This window comes from Camelus bactrianus, chromosome 18, assembly GCF_048773025.1.
Source record: "Camelus bactrianus isolate YW-2024 breed Bactrian camel chromosome 18, ASM4877302v1, whole genome shotgun sequence".
Taxonomy (NCBI): domain Eukaryota; kingdom Metazoa; phylum Chordata; class Mammalia; order Artiodactyla; family Camelidae; genus Camelus; species Camelus bactrianus.
The window spans coordinates 23,287,253-23,305,241 of record NC_133556.1 but is presented as its reverse complement, the minus strand read 5'-3'; the positions used below and the strand labels follow the sequence as shown (position 1 = coordinate 23,305,241).

Below are 17,989 nucleotides of genomic sequence, written 5' to 3'. Positions count from 1 at the left end.
TTGCTATAAGCCCAGACTGCCTAAGGAAAACAGCAGACCTACAGAGTTTTACAAGAGGAAACGAGCTTAAGGGAACTATATTCAATATCCTGTAATAGCGTATAATGCAAAAGAATATGAAAAGGAATAGATATACATGTATAACTGAATCACCATGTGGTACACAAGAAATTAACACAACATTGTAAACCAACTATACTTAATAAAAAAGAGGAAACGTGTGAAGCTGTCTAAAATAGTGCTTTTCCAACAATAAGTTGTGAGCCATCAATATCATAAAATCAACGGAATAGTTTGCAAATCTCCACTTTAGAAAATGAAGTAGCTGAGAGTAAAACAGAAAACAGCAGCAGCATTCCACACTGTAAGAGTCAGGACTGTTTTGTGACGCTTTTGCTTCAAGCGTCTGTGGGGGTACAAGCAGCGCAAAAACCAGTGTTCACACTCTCCCTGGCAGCTGGATGAACGCTGATTTCAAAGGGATCATCTCGCGCCATCTAGTGGTAATGGCCATATCTGCAGCTGAAGTAGCTGACGAGAAAAAAAAAAAAAAAGGGTAGACTAGTCTCGATGAGAACACTCATCAGTTTAAGGGTTGGAAGGGACCTTAGTCAACCACAACATCCAGTGGAAGAAGCCTTTCAACAATATGGAGCCACTGTGACTACTCCCCACAAAGAAGGCACTCGCTCCACTGCCAAGACACTCGAACTGCTGAAGAGCTGATCAATTTGCCTCCAAGTGTTCCTTGTCGGATTTATTACTGCCGTCGTGGATAACAAGGAGCAGTTTCTATTCCTCCCCACCCTGCATTATCAGTAGATTTAATACTATTGATTCAGTCAAGCAAAATTTACTGAGTGTCTGCTAAGTGCCAGTCATTGGGGGTACAAAACAGAGGAGGGACAGAGGCAAAGATAAAGAGAAATTATGACAAATGAGGGAGATAATCATACAGAGGATGGAAGGATGTACTTTAAGGAAGTAGGAAAGGGAAGACTTCTCCGAAAAAAGAATGGCTGAGTTGAGTCCAAACGAATTGGAAGAAGTCAGTTGTACAAAAGGCATTCTAGGCAGGAGGAGCAGCAGAGGGTGGGAATGGACGTGAAGTGTTTCAGAAGCAGGAAGTAGGTAGGGGGTGGGGGGTGTGCTGGAGAGGAGTAAGAAAACAGGAGAAACTGGAGAGGAGGTTGGAGAGAGAAGCAAACTCAGGTTGGGAGGAACGGATTTCCACAGCACACTGGGCGTGGTTGATGACGTGCGGCAGTACAAAAAGGTGGGCAGGTGCACAGACGTAACACAGGTACCCCCGGTCACCTGGGGAGATTCACGGACATAACACAAGTACCCAGATCACCTGGGGAGATGCATGGACATAACACAAGTACCCGGATCACCTGAGGCGATGCACGGACATAACACAAGTACCCTGATCACCTGGGGAGATGCACGGACATAACACAAGTACCCTGATCACCTCGCAAGATGCATGGACATAACACAAGTACCACGATCACTTGGGGGAGATGCACGGACATAACACAAGTACCCAGATCACCTGGGGAGTTGCACGGACATAACACAAGTACCCTGATCACCTGGGGAGATGCACGGACATAACACAAGTACCACGATCACTTGGGGGAGATGCACGGACATAACACAAGTACCCAGATCACTTGGGGAGATGCACGGACATAAAACTAGTACCCTGATCACCTCGCAAGATGCATGGACATAACACAAGTACCACGATCACTTGGGGGAGATGCACAGACACAAGTACCCCTGGTCACTAGTTCCTATGAAACTTCCTAATGTTTCCAACATGTGTCTGTTTCCAGTCCTACAGGCTAGATGACTGTCAGTGGTTTCTACGCCTCCGAGGAAAAAGGACCTCACTGATTTGCCTGTGACAGTGGCCAAGATAAAAAGCTGGACAACACACCGTTGGGAAGAGGAAGGAAGAGGGTGCGGCAGGGCACTGCTGCTGGGAATTCTGAGGGGAGATGAATGCCATGATTCAGAATTTACAAGCTACCAACTGGAGATGAGCTGGGCAAAAAAGAAACATTACCTATATTTCATTAAATCTAAGATACAGTCAATTATAAGATGGAAAAAAGAAATTTAAAACCACTGCCAATTAGTTAACTTAGTGTTTTTCTTATCGCTCAGAATTTTAATTTGGGGGTTTTTGACAAAGCTCCTTTATTTGCACAGGGTGTCATCAGCTCTCTCCTACAGACATAAAAAGGAAAAGATGAATGAAATAAGTTGGCTAAGTCTTCGCTTGCAGGATGTCTGTGACTTTCCACACAATAATGATCTTCGTGCCACTGAGGACGCTGGCGAACATGCACTTCTTAAGAGGTCTCCACCAACCTCTCTGAGGTTTTCTTCCAAGCAGCTGAGCCTCCCTCTGGAAGTTTTGATACTGGCTCTTTCCTGATCTCATCAAAAGGTATCAATGGATGATTGCTAACCACAACAGGATTTGTGCTCCTTCTTCAAATGGCCCTTAAATGATACATGGACTAAAGCATCAGGTGCTGTGGTCACAGTTGTGTAGCCGTGCCACTAGGATTAACCACTGCGTCCACCCGCACACGTAGTGACACCTCTAACATGACTGGACAGTGACTGCAGGACATGTCGAGAGTAAGTCACATCTGCTTTCAGAGAAGTTAAAGTGTAAGAACATGCATGCCACAGAATGGCTCAAACGGTATTGTATACATAACAAGAATGTTTGCATTTCACAAACAAACATAAAAGGCAAATATTAATCTAGGAAAAACATTAAGAAAAAAACTAATACCCCAGAAGAAAAAGAATGACAAAAGACAAAAATGGAAAATTCACTACAGATGGCCAACAGGCACATGAAAAGATGCTCAACATCACTAATTTTCAGACAAATGCAACCAGAACTACAAAAGGCATCACGTCACACCAGTCAGAATGGCCATCATTAAAAAGTCTACAAATACGTCAATTATACCTCAATAAAACTATTTTTATAAAGCACACACAAAAGAAGTTTACAAATAATAAATGCTGGAGGGGGTGTGGAGGAAATGGAACCCTCCTACATTGTTGTGGTGGGAATGTAAATTGGTGCAGCCACTATGGAGAACAGTAAACTTCCTTAAAAATGTAAAAATAGTTACATGAAGATGTGTATATATATACAGTAGATTATTGCTCAGCCTTAAAAAAAGAATGAAATAATGCCATTTGCAGCAACGTGAATGGACTTAGAGATTATCATACTAAGTGAAAGAAGTCAGAGAGTAACATCATATGGTATCACTTATATATGGAACCTAAAAAAAAAACTTGTTTACAAACCAGAAACAGACTAACAGAAATAGACAACAAACAAACTACGGTTAGAAAGCAGAAAGGGGTGGGGAAGAGGGATAAATTAGGAGTTTGGGATGAACATATACACATTACTATACATAAAACAGATAAACACGGACGTACTATATAGCACGGGGAACTATATTCAATATCTTGTAATAACTTATAATGGAAAAGAATCTGCAAAGGAAGATATACATGTACATGTATAACTGAATCACTTTTCTGTGCTACACTGTAAATCAACTATACTTCGATAAAGGAAAATTCACAAAAGAAACAACTGATCAACCCAATGAACATACAAAAAGCTCAGCCTTATCAATGATCAAAGAAATTTTCAAAAAGCAGAATGAAAATGAAAGCAAAAACAGAGCAGTACTTCTCCTACTAAATCAGCAATAAAACTATTTTTTAATAGAACCCGGCTCTGGAGAGGACTCAGGCCGAGGGTGCTGGAACTGGCCCGGTTGTGCGGCCAGGCACTGCGGCAACAGGTGTAAAAAGCCAGAATAACGTGCAGACACGATGACTATGCAGCCCCACTTCGGGGATTTTTATCCTTAAGAAAAAAAACAAGAATGAACACAAAGATTTTTTTTTTCCAAGAACGCATAACACACAGTGTAATAAATACCTAACTATTAAACTTTAAAACATCTGTCTGTGCCCTGCCTCAAACCATCTCGCATTCCTCCCGTGGGAAACACGGGTCTGGTCCAAAACCACCTATTCATTAAAGAAACATTGACCGATTCTGTCCTATTGGCAAGAGTGTCCACTCCAACAATGGGAAATTCATGTAAGGTAGGGAACCGCCCTCCAACAGGCATTTCGTGATCTGAGGATTCAGGGAATGGGAAGGGGCCCTCCCTGCTCTCCCAGAGTATGAGGATCAAGGCTGGGGCTGGTTTATTTCACTTCTCAAGGACACTCACTGAGTGAGTGCTGTCTGCATGCCAGGCATTATTCCAAATGGTTGACAAACAGGAACACATGGGGCCCTCGTAACAACCCTAAGGTGGTTTCCCCAAACTGCGGGACCTTGAGGGAAACTAACTTCACTGCTTTACAAACATACTTACCCACTTGGATTTACACCCCTCCCCCAACACTTCAGTGGCTTAAATGGTATCCGTGTGCTTCTGTGTATCTGCACATAGGTACTGCTTAGCTGTTTACGGATGCACACATATGTGTATATCCATATACATCAATTGCTAAAATCAGCTGAATATTCTTAGCATTCATTTTCAAGTTTGGGATTTTTACTGCATACTGCTTGTGGTCTTTAAGGTACTGCTTTACACACTCTAATTTTTAATTTGTATTCTTGTTCTTTTATATCTTTTAGTTATGCTTTTTTTTTTTTTTGGTTTCTATTTTCTGTTGGTTTTATTCTTGGTTTAGAAGTGGGAGATAGAAAGCAAGGTCTTACGGGCAATAAACTCTGTACCTAAACAGAGTTTGGATTTGTTCGCTTCTTGGGAATTCTGGAAAGCCTCTTGTGGCTTTCCATAAGTAGATCCGCAAGACTTTAAGTACTGAATCACCTAAAAAGCTGGGCCTGAATAATGAAGAAGGCCCACAGGCTGGTTTCCTCCCACAGGAGACTTACTAGTATTGCCTTTTGGTTTCATCTAATGTCTAATTACTTTACAAGGCGTAATATGATCTACAATCTACTGTCTCTCTCGTAAGCAGTCATTGAATAGTGGCAAAATGTAAACAGAGAAGGAACCAATATTCACAGAGTGAAGTAAGTAGGAGAATCCAATCAGCCCCCTTGGTACAACGTCTCATATCTAACTTTTTAATATATATATATTTGATATAATTAACATAGAACACAGTAACAGGATGCCATCCATGGACCTGAATAATGTTAACACACTTCTGGAAAAAATAAAACAGTTAAGAATACGTATTCCAAATATTTTCTCCCAGGATGTGGCTTGTCCATTGATTTTCTAAGTGTATCTATTTTTCCTTTGTAGTTAGTGCTTTTTTTGTTCTGTACATAAAATATTTACCTACCCCAAGGCTGCCAAGATAGCTGCCTATATTTTCATATAGAGCCTTTATGGTTTCAGCTTTTATATTTAGGTTTATTATCCAGCCCCAATTAGAATGTGTGTACAGAATGAAGTCAGCTTTTCCACCTGAATATCTAGTTGATCCAGAACTATGGGTTAAGAAGACTTTCCGTTCCTCCATTGAACTGACTTGGCACTCTGGGGAAAAAAATCAGCTGACAGTTCCGGTTGTAGGTCTATTTCTGAACTCTATTCCGTTTCATTGATCTATTTTTCTCCCTTTGTGCCAAAACCACATTGTTTCTGATCACTGTAGCTCTACGGCGAGCCTTAAAATTAAGTAGTATTAAGTAGTGTTAAGTTCCCCAACTTTGCTCTTCTTTTAAAGGTTTTTTTGGGCTACTCTAAATCCTTTGTGTTTCCATATACAATTTAGAATCAATTTGTGTACTTCTTCAAAAAAGATGGTTAGAATTTCGACTGGGATTTAGACAGTTGGTGTTTTAATGCTATTGTAAATATTTAAAATTTTCATTTTCCTATACATGTACTTATATTTACAACACAACCATCTGACAAAGGATTCCTATCTAGAATATGTAACAAAACTCCAAGTAAGTCAAAAGCAGCAACATCATCATCAACAAAAATGGGCAAAAGACCTGAACAGACGGTTCACAAAAGATGTAGGAGTGGCCGACGAGCGCACAAGAGTGCGTGACATCATCCGTCAACAGGGAAGTGCCTTTTAAGACATAATGAGATGCCCTCTCACACCCACTGACAACACCAAATGTTTAACAAGGAATATGCAGCAACTGGAGTCTGGAGACACTGCTGGTGGGAAATGCAAACTGATAAACCACTTTGGAAATTAGTCTGGCAGTTAATACATACCCACCCTACGACTAAGCCATTCCACTCCTGGGTATTTATCCAAGAGAAATTTCAGACTTATATAAGAATGTTCATTGAGCCCTATTCACGCTGGCCAAAACTGGATACAAGTCAAATGTTCATCCTCAGGTGAATGGATGAACAAATCATAGTATATTCATACAACATAAAAAGCAGTAAACTATTTCACACTGGCAAAGATTCTCTCCTTGACCAATGTCTAGCCAGGCTCCTCTGAGCCCTCTTCTCAACTAGACCTCAACCTTGGCCTATTATATAAAGAACTGAACACACACTAACAGAGTTTTTAACAGCTCAAGTCCGCTCCCCTGGGATGACTCTAGGCCATCTCAGTGTACCTGCCTGAGAAAACTCAAGGCTGCCAAAAGAATTCATTGCTCATTCTGGCCAACACCTGAAGACAGGGCCTCTGTCTCCCAGTTAGCAAATCCAGATGGTTTCACATAGACCAACACACACTCTCCCACTTTGTGTAATTTTTCACTGACTTGACTGAGCTCTTGTTCACCACCTTTCTTCTTCTCTCATTCTCCTTATAAAATGCTCTCTGTACAAATTGGAGTTGAGTTTAGTTCATGCTGGATTCTTTCCCCTATTGCAATAGCAATTACTGCATAAAATCCGACCTTACCACTTTAACTAGTATCCGGCTTTGCCCATCTTTGACAATGTGTGTAACATGGATGAATCTCAAAGAATATGTTGACTGAAAGAAGACACCAAAAGAATACAGACTCAATGATTCCATTTATATCTGCTAAGATAATAACTTATAACATACAAAATAATAAAGCCAGGTGGATGATCTAAGCATCAAAGCAAATCTAACCTGTGTGAACTGAAATCAGAAAATGGTTGCTAGCTTGGGGTAAGGAGACTAATTAGAAAGAGACAGAAGGGAACTTTCTGGAGTTTCAGAAATATTTTCTATCTTGTTCCAGTGGTTGTACACAGATATATACAACTGTCAACCCTCATCAAACTGAACAATTATTCTGTGTAAATTATCTTCCTCTCTCCCAAACCCTTCCTCTCCCTCCCTCTTGCTTAAGAATACCTAAAAAAATTCTCGAGAGGGCAAAAAAGAAAGCATGTGGGATGTAGCAGACCCTCCAAGTTCTCTTTCCAATATCCACTGCTTCTTCTTCCTAAGAGGATGTCAATTTGGTTTGAGGCATCAATCTGCCCTATTTTAAATTCTCACCTCCCCACACTTTCCTGCAGCGAGCAAGGGGGCCATGTGTCCTAATTCTGGCTGATAAGAAGCACACAGAAGTCTAACAGGTAGGGCTTCCCCAAAAGCTACTGCTTTCCTGATGAAAAGGGACAGACTTAGGACATTCATGTCTTTTGCTAATATCCCTTTTCTCTTCTTTCTTCCTGGAGCTCAGCTGCTCAAATAGACCAAGAAAATTCTGATATCCCTACTACAAACCTTATTCTTCACTGCAAAGCAAGCTAATGGGAGTTTTCAATCCATTCACAACTGAGTAACTTTGTGAGTCAAAGTGCTTACACATCAAAATGGAAAAAGAGAAAGAGAGAAAGAAGGAAAAAAAGAAAGACTTCTCAATAAATTAGAAGCCTGAACATACGGAATAAGTTTCAAAGCACTCAGTTTAACAACTTTAGCTGTTTGATAGGGATAAAGCTTCTGAAATGTTTGGGAAAATGCCTTCATAGGGTCTTTAACTCTCCAATAATAAATTACCTGGGCAAACAAACAAACAAAAAGCGATTTCGACCAGAAGTCAAGAGTGACATATGCACTGCTGTGTTAAAGTACATACAAGAATTTGGTATATAACACAAGGGTCATTTGAAATCAAAGGAAAAAATACAGATCATTCCATTGATGGTGTGGGGACAACTGGCTAATAATTTGAGACAAAATTAAGTTAAAACAGCTAGTTTATAACATACAAAGTAATAAAGCCAGATGGATGATCTAAGCATCAAAACTAAACCATAAAATGCCAAAGAAAATGTTATAATGGTTGAGAATGGTCTTTCAAAGCATTACCCAAAAGCCATTAAAGTTAGAATGTCAGATTCTGTACCATAACTCATCATCTCTACATTACGAAATGTACACAGAGAAACAACAAAGTCCTACTTATAGCACAGGGAACTATATTCAATACCTTGTATAGCTTATAATGCAAAAGAATATGAAAAACAATACATACATATGTATAGCAGAATCACCATGCTGTACACCAGAAACAAACCCAACATTGTAAATCACTGAAACTTCAACTTTTAAAAGTGGAGGAGAAAACAGAAATGTACAACACAAACTAAACTGAAAGACGAGCATCAGCTGGAGAGAAAACACTGCAACAAACACAGAGGCAAAGGATCACCATCCCAGAGACAAAAGGGCCTCACAAATCGGTAATAAAAATACAAATAACCAAATGAGAAAAAGACAACAGCCTGGCAGGATAATGACACGGGAGGGAGGGTTCACATCACAAACACCACCAAGTGTGAGCGGACAAAAAGTGCTTGGCCTCACTCTCGAAGTTAGAAACACAAATCAAAAACAGGTTATTATTCCCCACCTTCCGGCTGATAAACAATCTAAGAGACTGACAAGGTCTCAGGATTAGCATCTCGACTCACCACGGATGGATGGAAACTGATATAACTTGAGCACTATTCTGCAGAAACTTCTCCCCTGAAATCCATCTCATAGGAAAACTCAAACACATGGGCAAAGCTGCTCATCACAGCACGGTCTGAAGAGCAAAATCATAACCACCTAGATGTTGCCCAAAAGGACAGCCAAATAAAGTACAAGCACACTGCAGAACTCTGTGCAGCCAGCGGAAAAAGGAAAAAAAACAAGAAGGGCAGATCTGGGGGAAATTACATGTACAATATGCTCAGACTAGGCTCCTGAGTGGAGAAAATGTACAGCTGACCCTTGAGCAATGTGACAGTTCGGGGCGCCAAACCCCATGCACTAGAAAATCCACGTATAACTTTACAGTCAGCTGTCTGTATCCTCGGTTCCACATCCGCAGATTGAACCACCACAAGACTGTGTACAACTATAGACATATTTAGGGGGAAAAATCCCCATATAACTGCACCTATGCAGATCAAACCCATGTTGTTCAAGGTCACCTCACCTCAGTTTCGTCACTTAAAAACATTAGAGAGAAAAAAGTGACATTTCTATTCGAGATCTAAGGTCATTATCTTTCCCAGATATTTTCTAAAATCTCTAAAATCTTCTAAAATTCATTCCTTTCATTTAAAAAAAAAGGGGGCGGGTAAAAAAAAATCAATGAATTATCTGACCTTCTTGATGAGCAAGTTTGGCAGCTAACGTCTCCTTGACAGAATGTTCTACTTCGAAAGTGACGCCTCTTCCCCAGAGGTGGAGAACAGCATGGCACCTGCCTTCAAAACATTTCAGATCAAAATCTTGGCCCTGCTGTCTGGGGCAGAGCTGTGAAGATGCAATCAATGTGCTGAGAGGCCGGTGCCCTTAGAAAAACACAGGCTTTCCCCAGAGGTGATCCTGTGAGCTGCTTGCATGGCAAGGCGGGGCGGGTGGGGTATTTTTCAGTTCGGTTGAGAAATCAGATGAACGTCTATAATTGACACAATGGAATTCAGCCTACAGCCCCTGGTCTGGTTTCTAAAACATACAGACCACTGAAAACCAGGAAAACAGAAAGACAGAATTTTAATAACTCCTCGGGAAATAATCTTCAACTTTTGCCTTCAGTTGACTTTAGCCATCTGACAAACACTTACTGTGTGTCTATTGTGCGAATGGCACTAAGGTACACATGTCCCTGCTGGGTATTGTGCTAATTCTGGTGGGGGAGACAAACATTAAACAACATGTCTGAATTCAAATGGGCGTGTGCAGTGTTATGCGAATGCGTAACAAGGGGCTATAGCTTGTCTGCAGGTGCCAGATGGCTTCCTTGAGATAAAGCCAAAAACCCTGGGGTCACTTTCGACCCCTCAGTCTCAGTCCACCCCCCAATCTGTCAGCCCGTTCTATCAGCTCTGCCTTCACAGTGGATCCAGGATCGGGCGGGTTCTCAGCACCTCCACCGTGACCATCCTGCTCCAAGCCGCCAGCATCTCTGACTCGGGATATTGTGACAGCAGGTCTCCCTGCCTCTGGGCTTGCCCTCTGAACAGTCTGGCCTCCACAGAGAAACTCAAGGCATCCTGCTGAAACCCAAGTCAGGTCACCTCCATCTTCTGTCCAAAGCCCTCCAGCGGCTCGGCTCCCACCTCACTTAGAGTGTCAGCTGGGTCCTTCCATGAGCCAGAAACACCTGCTACTCTCTTCCTTTTCATTCGCTCAGGCCTTGCTGCTCCTGGGACATGCCAACTCATGCCTCGGGGCCTTGGTTCTCTCTCTTCCCTCTGCCCGGGACACTGTTTCCCCAGATATCCCTCCATGGGCTCATTCCTTTCCCCAGCATTGACCTTCGGCAGGGGGGGCTTCCCTGGCCACCCCAGCTCACATTACAACTCCCCCCAGCACTCCTGATGCATCTCCCCCAGCTCACGTGCCAGGTGTTTGGCTTGTGTGTTTCCTGGCCGCTTCTCCCACTGGAATAAATGCCCCATAAGAGCTCCACTCTTGCCTGTTTCCATTCCCTTCTGCACCCGCACTAGAACCAGACCTCCGTAAGTTGAGTAGGGTCTCAATAAAGAACGTCGAATGAATGCATCAATCTGAGGGATGATGTGGAATTGATCAGACACAGGAGGGTGGGAGGAAGCACTGTGGGAGGGAACGGCCTGCTGAAAGGACCCAAGGAAGGCAGGGCCAGGGCACACTCGGGGAACTGAGAGGATGGAGGGGTGAAGGGAAGAGGAGGGTGAAGTGAGACTGGAGAAACCAGACAGAGCAGGCAGGGCTGGGCAAACCACATGAGGAACTTTGCTCTTCTCCTAACAATCACAAGAAGCCGTTACACTAGGGAGTGATCTGGTCCAAACCTCTGGCTTCACTGCAAGTTATGGATGGAGGGGGCCAGGGGTAGGAGCAACTGGGGAACTCAGGGAGCAGACGAGTGGCATGCCCATGACCTCAGTGTGGACTGAGACAGCAGCAGTGGAGGTGGAGAAAAGGAGGTAGAGTCCAGAGATATTTCACAGACAAAAATCAAAGGCCTGGGTGATTGACTGCTTTGGGGGTAAGTGAAAGGGCAGTTCCACAGTGATGCCTGCCGTGGTCTGAGTGGACAATGGCACCATTCCCTGAGAGGGGTGGCAAGAAGGAAAATACAGGAAGGTGATCTTGAGCACGGCTTTAGAAATAATTTGAGATCATTCTGAGACATCCGAATGGCAACTTCCAGGTGGCAGTGATCAGGCCCAGGGCAGCATGATCAGTGGAAAATGTCTGTGTATTGCGGAGAGTGGGAAAGTTGAGGTGTATCATGCAACGGAGTGTGGATTTTGACCTTGTGGCTGATGGAGAACCAGAAGGTACCAAGTAACAAAGTGACAGGAGAAGGTCTGTGATTCTGAAACATCACCCCGGCCGCAGCCGAATCACTTGGCCAGGGGAGGCGGCTAGACTAGAAGCAGGCAGAATAAAGACGTGCTGCAAGATCTGGGAGCAAGGAGACTGAGTGGGGGCTGTGGCCGGTGGGAAGGAAAAGGGAACAGGCTTCCTCTTTGTCGCCGGCCCATCTCCCGCAACGCTGCTGGGGATTTTTAAAAACACAAACCCAGATCGTGTCATTCTCCCCACTGAAAAGCCCTCATGACCTTCCCCATTTAGCCCTTTGACAATCTCTCTAGAATTCTCTCTTGCTCTCACCCCTCCTCCCATCACCTGATAGCAAGTTCACTAAGACACCATGCTGGCTTCAGTCTCTATGCTCTTCGGCTCCTGCTATTGTCATCTGCCTGGCAAACACCTGTTTGTTTAAGACTCACCCCCTCCCCGTGAAAAAACAGAAAGCAGCGCTAACGCCTAGGAGCTGGTCTGGTGCCGTGAGCTGGGCTTCAGCGTTGTTAGATGCTGCCTCGTGTTCAGAGGCTGTATGGTCCTCCTGTCGGAAATAAACAATCTCGCTGAACAACCAGCACAAAGGTCGCACGGTGATGAAGTGAGACAAAACAGGACTGCTTCATAATTTTGTCTGAACAGCCAAAAACAAGGCCACCCTGCCTGCAGAGTAGCAAACGTTCCTCTCTCCAGGCTGACGTGGGTGCTTGTGGCTTCTTTGTGAATTACAGCGTGTCTTAGTCTAGTCACACCTCCTTCTAGAAAAGACTGACTGTGCTAACCAATCCCAGAACTGTCCCCACCTCTTCTCAGCATCCAATCCAGAGCAAATCCCTGCTTCCTGGAACACTGCCCCAAATTATCCAACCAAAGCCCAAATACGGAAAGGCCTCGATGTTCCCCAGGATGAGAGTTCTCCCTCAATAAAATGAGTAAACTCATTTAACTGTAGTTGTGTTTCTAATGGTCTTTGCTGGCAGACGTTCACAACTTAAACAGTAGGAAAGGATGGCTGAGCTTCTTGGGGGAAGTTAACAGTGTGCCAATCGGAAGGCATCCATTTTCTATGTTAAGCAATACCCATAACATCATCCTGTTACACTGAAGATGAAGGAGGGTGGAATAAATCAGAAGCTTGCGGAAAGTGGAAAATGTCTGATTTAACTACTGCGGAGAGTGGGAAAGTAAGCTGACCAGAGACTCATACTAGAAGGGACGCAGGTGAAGCTGGTTGACGTGAATGCACAGCGGCACCTGGCCGTGCCAGGCTGTGTGATTTCCCCCACTGGTATTCAAGGTGAAAGTGGATAATCTGGTCCCACCAGGGTTTGGGGTTTACTAGGATGAAGGGCAAGGGCGATAAAGGCATTGCCAAGAGAATTACAGAAGGATGGACTATGAACTCTAAGCTCAATTGAGAGGGAACAGCCTCGAGGTCTCTCCAGGCTAGAGAAAACCATGGAGGCCCCGAGGAGAAAGATGCTGACGGCAGATGAGAAATAACTGACCAAGTCGGCTGGAAAGAAGAGACTGGGGTTGGAGGGTGGGGCTGTGAGCTGGTGCAGCACCCAGATGGAAATGCAGGGTATCGTGGCGGGAATGGTGACAGGTGGACGAGAAGAGGTAATCACTGCAGACGGTGTTAAAGGAAAGAGTGCCCTGTGTGTAGCTGGGTCCTCCACATGCACACCAAGAACTGAGGCAGGCAGGAAGGCCTGTGGGCCAGGTGTCAAGTCTTCAACAAGGTAGGTGAATAACCAGTAGCAGGCAGAAAACAATCACGTGGAGGAGGAGAGGGTGCAGGGGGCATGGGTCTCAAAGAAAGGGGTGAGGGGACAAAGAACAGTGGGGACACAAATTTTGAACCTCTCGATCCTGAGACTTCCAGGGTATCCGAGGTGTGACTTGAGAGGGCTTTAAGAGAAGGATCTCCCCCAAGTCAAGGCAAAGAGAGGGAGGGAATGGCTAAGGGGAGGCTAAGCAAACAGAGGCAGCTGGTGACTGTGGAGGGGTCACTTCAGAGGACACAGTGGGGGTGACAGGAGGAGGTAGGGGGTCAAGGATAAACAAGAGACTGGGTAACTGACTTGGGGCACTGAATGATGGGGAAAATAAGAAGAGGAATGGGGAGGGGGGAGAGTTAGCCATCATAACCACTATACAGATAACTGTTAAATCAAATGGAATTAACAAAAACAACAAAAAGACACAAATCAACTTATTCACAAAAACAGACACAGACTCACAGACATAGGAAACAAACTTATGGTTACCAGGGGAGGAAGGCAGGTGGGAAGGGATAAATTGGGAGTTCAGGGTTTGCAGATACTAACTACTATATAGAAAACAGATAAACAACAAGTTTCTACTGTAGAGCACAGGGAACTCTATTCAATATCTTGTAGTAATCTATAATGAAAAAGAATATGAAAAGGAATATATGTATGTATGTGTATGACTGAGACATTATGCTGTACACCAGAAATTGACACGACACTGTAAACTCACTATACTTCAATAAAAATACAAAACAAAATTTTTAAAAGAGTTCTCACTGTAGGAGTGACACAAGGAATCCAAGATGATGACAATGATGATGGTTTGGTGACAATGGGGGTGGTGCTGGTGACAGTTACTATCAATTTGGAACACTTACTATGTGCCAAGCCCTGTTGCAAGCACTCCACATTTAATCCTCACAACAACCAGCGGAGACAGGTAACATTCTTACCTGCGGAAGGGCTGTGTCCCAAAGGAGGGAGCAAATTAAAACAGAAATAATAGAACGGTAGGAGCCCTGGGAAGCAAACTGGCTTTTTAAACACTATTTTAGGGATCTTACAGCTGTAAGTCAGTGCGGCAGGAGCTAGCCTGACCCACAACTACTACATATTCAGTAACTTCAAAACAAGTAATACTCAGACTGGAGGGAAATCAAAACTAGCAATAATTTATTGACGTCTTCACTTAGTGCCAGATCCCGTGTTAACCTTTGCATCGAGTATCTCCTTTAATCCTCACATCCAAAAGCTCAGTTACCATTATTACCCCCATTTTAAAGATGAGGAAACTGAGGCAGAAAGAGTAATATGTCCACAATTCATTCAAAGAAGCCCTATCTCACAACGTGACTTTTTTTTTCTTTTTTACTTTTTGACAAGACTGAAGGGCTGAATATGTTACGGTGAAGACAGAGATCACAGTATCACAGAACCTGAAAGTCACTGAGTCCTGCAAAGTGTCTTCAGACATTAACTTATGGATTCTCACAATCTTTTTGCGTGTTTTTTTTTTACAGCTGAGAGAAAACCCAGTGCAAGAAAAGCTTTGACGAAATGCATCCAGGTGGCAAACACGTGTGGTTTTCAAGACCCGGGACTTATCCCAGAAGCTTCTGATTCGGTGGGTCTACAGGAGGCCCTGAGTATCTTTTAAAAGCCCCCAGGCTATACTGATGGGCCGTCCAGGCTGGAAGCTACTGCCCTAGATCCTCTGCAGTTCCAAATCCAAACCTCCCCTACAACGTTTAGACATCTGTACACACAGAGGACATTGGAAACTAAGGCAAAGAAGAGCTGACATGACGAAAACTAGCCAAGAGAGAGTCACGGAAAGGCATGCTCTAGTTACACTATTTCTCTATATTTTTGTGTCTCAACTATTTTACAGCTAATTGGCTTTGTTAAAGTAAGCAAGTTGGCCGAAAATATTCCCAACAAATATTAAACCGATACTACCAAAAAATATTAAATAACCCTAACATGCTACTGCAAAGTGTTTTATTTCCCCCGGTAATTCTGACCACTCTTCAAATTCTCTTAGAAAACAAGAAAAATTGTTTCTGATTCAACAGTGCTACAGATGTGGTTAATAGCAACGGAAAACAGAAGAAGTAACGTCAGGTCCAATTCATTTCAGTTCACAAATTTCACCAGGGACTGCCTCCAAACCTTTAATACTTACGTACGCATTTATCTATTTACTTAATGAACCACTACTAACACCTACTACTCGCCAGACACTGCTCCAAGTGCTCTACTAATATCGACTATCCTTTCATCTTTACAAGCGCCCATGATTGGGCGTTATTATCATGCCCATTTTACAGATCAGGAAACTGAGACACAAAGTGGTTCAGTAACTTGCAAAAGTTTACACAGCTAGCAAATAGCAGAGCTGGGACCAGCTTGATAGTCTGGCTCCAGAGTTCATGTTCTGAAACACACTATGCTTTGTTTCCAAGAACCAACAAAAAGTACAGGCCTTAACCCAAAACTTTGGTCTTCCTTACCCTACAGTCCCTACGTGGCCCCAGCTTCCAGGGCGTTCATACAGTTCCTCTAACAGACCATGCACCTTCCCTGCTCAGCCTGAACACAACATCCCTATTTACTTTTTTTTTTTAAGCCTTCTGTTCTCAGCTCAAACATTATTGCCTGAATTACAAACCCTAATGGTGCCCCGTATTTCTCAGCACTCAACACAAAATTGTAATTATTTCATGGGTAATTGTTTCCTCCCTGTCAGCCTTTTCCCACTGGACAGTGAGTTCGGACACCATGTTAGTTTTGTTCATCACGTGTTCCCAGGTACTGAAATATCCACCAACCAGCCAAAAGGAAGGGCCTGCCCCAAAGTAAGCTCTGGATCATTTTTGCTGAATGAATGAGTGGAGAACACTCAAGCCTCATGTTTTCTTTTTCAGGCTTTCACACTGTGCTCACACTCCCTAAAAGTGTAGACTCCTGGAGCACACAGGCAAGAGCTCTGGAAAGTACTGATTCTGCACGCAAGTACTATGTGGTCCTGCACAAGTCATTTCCCCCCTTAACTTGAGTTTCACGTGCACAATGGAGATCGTGACTAGTCCCAATGGAATGTAACCTATAAAAGAGGGAGAACCTGCGCTTCTCCTCATAACCCATCAAGGCTGCAGTTATTACCTGCTTTATGTGTGCTTGCAGCAAGACTTTGGCTCCAAGGAGGCCAAGTTCACGTCTACCTGATTCAGCGCCGTATCCCAGTCACGGGATCCCCAGGCTCGTACCGTGCCTGGCACACAAGTTTAGATAATTATGAGTTAACTAAATGAACCCCTGCTCTATAAACTTCACAGGTGTCGCACGAGTTGACCGGTGCCTTTGGCGTAAAAGCGTATTCCTTAAACACAGGCCTGCCTCCCACCTAGGCCCCAGCCCCCCGGGGATGGCGGCCCCTAGCCCCGCGCCTGCAGGCACCTCTTACGTATAGAAGCATCTTCTCAAGCACCGCGCACACCCTCGTCGTCCGTGTCGTTAGAGCGGGAAGGACAGGAGGTGAAAGACGGCCTCCTCAGGCTAGTGGCCATGGGGGTGCAGGCTTCGGGGGCGCGGGGACCACTAGGTACATGGAAGCGGGGTCGACAGACGTCGGGACAAGGAGCGAGCCCCCGACAAAGTAGAAGAGAGGGGCTGGGCTCCTCCCGGTTCAGCGGGCGCGGCGCAGTGACGCCGCCCACGGCAGCTGCCCCAGCAACCTCCGCGCGTATTGGCGCCCCTGTCGAGACGCTCGTTGGACAGTTTCGCTGCCCCCTCGGCCCACGGAGGTGCCCATTGGGGGAATTCTTTTGGCCCCGCCCATGCAACCCGGAAGTTTTCATAAAAGGACGGTCGATTGAAATCGACGCAAGAGAGCACAGCAATGCTTTCCGGGAGTGGTAGTCTTAGGAGTTTGGGGCGGACCGCCGGTTTCTTAACGGTTTCTTAACGGCTTGTCAAGAAATTTTATAACTGTCATTAACTCAGGGCAGAAGAGCTGGCAGGAGTCTCAACATTGGAGCGAAGGGCAGAGAAGCCGAAGGAAACAAGTATCAGTATTACAGTCAGCTAGGTCTCAGTCTCATTCAGCTAATTTAAAACAAAAAGCATTTTGTTGTTTCTTCCTTGTTTTGGAGGAAGGTAATTAGGCTTACTTATTTATTTTTAGAGGAGGTACTGGGAATTGAACTCAGGACCTGGAGCATGGCTAGGCATGCTGCGCTACCACTTGAGCTATACCCTCCCTCCTCATTTAGCTATTGAACAAGTATTTATTGAGCGCCGCCTCTGTGGCAGGAACTGGGTGAAGAGCTAGGCACACAGGATCGCCTTTGAAACGCTGTGAAGGAAGGTATGTGTGGAAA

General features: G+C 44.2%; 1 pseudogene; it reads right to left on the bottom strand.

Moving 5' to 3' along the window:
- The window catches only part of LOC141573910 (thyroid receptor-interacting protein 11 pseudogene), a 50,444-nt pseudogene extending 33,132 nt beyond the window's left edge, over positions 1–17,312 (bottom strand).
- Positions 17,313–17,989: the final 677 nt, after the last annotated feature.